General features: G+C 43.6%; 1 non-coding gene across 1 annotated transcript; it reads left to right on the top strand.

The window, feature by feature from the left end:
* Positions 1-2,588: 2,588 nt before the first annotated feature.
* Rprl3 (ribonuclease P RNA-like 3) lies at positions 2,589-2,823 on the top strand. The gene has a single exon (NR_024198.3).
* The last annotated feature ends 405 nt before the right edge of the window (positions 2,824-3,228 follow it).

Below are 3,228 nucleotides of genomic sequence, written 5' to 3'. Positions count from 1 at the left end.
GTTCTCTTAGGGTCTTTATAACATCTGTCCAGGATCTTCTAGCTTTCAGAGTCTCTGGTGAGAAGTCTGGAGTAAGTCTAATACGTCTGCCTTTATATGTTTCTTGACCTTTTTCCCTTATTGCTTATAATATTTTAATATTCTATCTTTATTTAGTGCACTTATTGTTCTGATTATTATGTGTTGGGAGGAATTTTTTTCTGGTCCAGTCTTTTTGGAGTTCTGTAGGCTTCTTGTATGTTCATGAGCATTTCTTTCTCTTGCCCGAGCTAGTATCTCGCCGGCAAGAATTCACTCGGACAACCGGATCCTTCTACAGCAAAGCTTTTATTGCTTCTTCAGGAGGGAAGACCCTGAACCCGGAAAATGGTGCTGCTTATATAGCCCGCAGCGTGACGTTTCAGCACCTGATGTGGCGTGACAGCACCTGACTTGTTGCTCGCCCATCACCCCATTACTACGCCCCGAGATGGGCAGTGACTAGGCATGAGTTCACTCTCACACCTGCGTACAAGGCTTGTTTACTAGTTAGGCACAGCGAAGGCCAGCGCCATCTTATAATGGTGATTGCTCGCGGCACGGCTCTCCACATCTCCCCCTTTTTGTTTTATTAAAATGAGGCTGGACTAGGTCTGTGTAATTATGCCCATCCACTGTGGCTCCTGTCTTAGGTCGTTCCTCTAATGTCACAGCCTTTCCCGTCATAGGGTAACCCTATCGCCACTGGGCCCCGTGTCTTAGGTTGATCTGTGCATGAGAAAAGTTGCCGTCCCTGGATACCACAGTGCTATGTGACAGTAACTACTAAATGACCTAGGGCGAACTCTACAAAAGAGGCCAGCCATCAATGTTAACTAATTCTTGAGCATAGATAGCCAGATTTCAGGGGAGCCCCTGTGCTCAATGGCAGCAAGTGCTTGAGCTATCACAACCTTGTCATTTGTTTGTTGGGTTCTGAGCTTGCAAACCAACCAGAGCATGAACACAAATCCACAGCAGGTGGCAACACCAAATAAACCTACCCCCACCCATTCCTTAAAATAAGAAAATGCAGATGAAATCCAGGAGGAGAGGCCCTCTGTCAATGACAGGTCCACTCGCGTTGAGTTGATCTTTAAAACTGCCACCCTCAGGGCCTCAAGAGTCTCATCGAATCCCTCAGACCAATTTCCTGCAAGATACAAGGAAAGCTGTCTAGACAGATTAGCTGCATGAGTAAAATTTTCATATTGTACACTGGTAATACACAGAGTGCCCAACTTTCTTTCACAACCCACTGGGCCATCTGGTATAGGATGCCTATCTGTTCCTCCGCCAGGTCAAGGAGCTGATTCAAAATCATCAGCCCTCCCTTCAGCTGGGCACTAGCACCTGCCTCATTACTTGAGAATCCATTGGTAATATGGCCAAATATTTTCTTTTTCTGTAGCATCTCCCTTATCATTCATTACAGCAAAATCCAATGGAGGTGACAAAACAAAACCCTTTGCTATTTCTTTCCGAGGAAAATTTTTTTTGATTGACAAGGTGAAAAAACTATAGGAAATGCAAGGTCCGGATGACACCAAGGCATGCTGTGTATAGCAATAGCATTGTCAACAGGCCATCGTGATCTTTTGGGAATAGTCGCATTTCCCTTTATCATAATCGTGGTGATGTTTATAGGTGAAGTTATATTATTTTCAACATCACTTGAGCCTGACTGTGCTCGAGCAACTTGCATTAAAGCATTAAATAACACTCTAGAGCTCACTTTATTTTGGCTAATGAAATCTGTCCAATTAGAGATAATCTTTTCCTTTAAAAATATTCAGTTGTCAAAAACAAAGGCAAGGTAGAAGAATTGGAATGTACTGGTAAAGGTACCGGCCATGATCTTATTATGGCCCACAAAGGTATACTTATCCCTGTCTCAATCACCAGGAGTAAGAATAACAGACTCATCTTGAGATTCATCTTGCTCTTTCACTGTCTTTGTCAGTCACGTCGGAACCCAAAGTGGATTTTCTTCACCCTGTGAAAAAAACACAAATAGCTCTCCGGGATCTGATTAAGATAGGATCCGGGCCATACCATTTATTATCAAGAACATTCTTCCACTTGATCAATTCATTGAGCGGTTGAGGCCATTGTCCGTGCCTTTCAGCTGGTGATCTCCCAGCATTATCCAATTTTAAGAAATTAAGAGTAAATATTATAAGGGATAGAGCCATCTTTGGCATCATAGTCTCTATCCCCCCTTTTTGTTTTTGTTTTTTAAAGAAGTTTTAATTCTCCTAGTTATCTAATGACCGGTTTGAGATAGAGGCCTTCATATACATTCTGTGTCCTCCCCAGGACATAGCCTGTGGGAGTCGGTTGCCTTGATACCAGGTGTAGGTCATGAATGTTTCTGACTAACAAGAACAGAACATTTGTTTCTAGGGTGGCTTTTCAGCCCAGTCATATATACTATTTAGATTTACAAAATAAACAGCTAGGACTTCTCTGTTTAGTCTTTCTTGCCAGTGGCTAACTTCAGCTTAGGAATTTTTCCCTTGATAGGAGCCAGGTAACAATGTATGGGCTCTAATATGTTGAATAAAAGTGGGCGGAGGAAGCTAATCAGCAGGGCCACGTGCTGAGTGCTCGTCACTCTTCGGCCCCTGAGAAGGTCTGAGACTGGGGCCTCCCGCGGCCCTAACCGGGCTCTCCCCAAGCGGGGAGGTGAGTTCCCAGAGAGCAGGGCTCTACGTGTGGGCAGGCTGGGCAGGAGAAGTCCCGAGTCGGGGCAGATGCCTCCCTCGCCGGAGCTTGGAACAGACTCATGGCCAGCAGAGCGAATTTTAACCATTTATATTTTTTAACATGAAACACAGAACAATAATCATTCAAACAACAAAACAAAAACAAACATGAATTGACGGATATATGGACAATTTGTTTTGGTGCACCAAAAAGAGACAATAGGCAGACAGGGAATAGAACTCTGTGTCTCAAAGGGACACAGATATCCTAACCAGAGCTAAGAATATCTCCATAGGAGCCAGAGAGGAAGTAGGACGTCTCCCATTTTCCTTCTGTTCCCAGGAGAGCTCTGAAATAGCTTATTTTCATTTTTTCTCTTTTTTGCTAAAAGATCCCAAACAGGGGATAACTGCTTTTCTAAAACTTATTTTCTCTCTCTCATGTTCAGACTCTACTTCCTTATCTCCTTCTTCTGGGAATACTGCCAGATAATGGAGAGGA

The sequence above is a fragment of the Mus musculus genome, chromosome 8, assembly GCF_000001635.26.
Source record: "Mus musculus strain C57BL/6J chromosome 8, GRCm38.p6 C57BL/6J".
NCBI classification, from domain to species: domain Eukaryota; kingdom Metazoa; phylum Chordata; class Mammalia; order Rodentia; family Muridae; genus Mus; species Mus musculus.
Note: the sequence above shows the minus strand (reverse complement) of the source record. Positions and strands in the feature narration are given on the sequence as shown.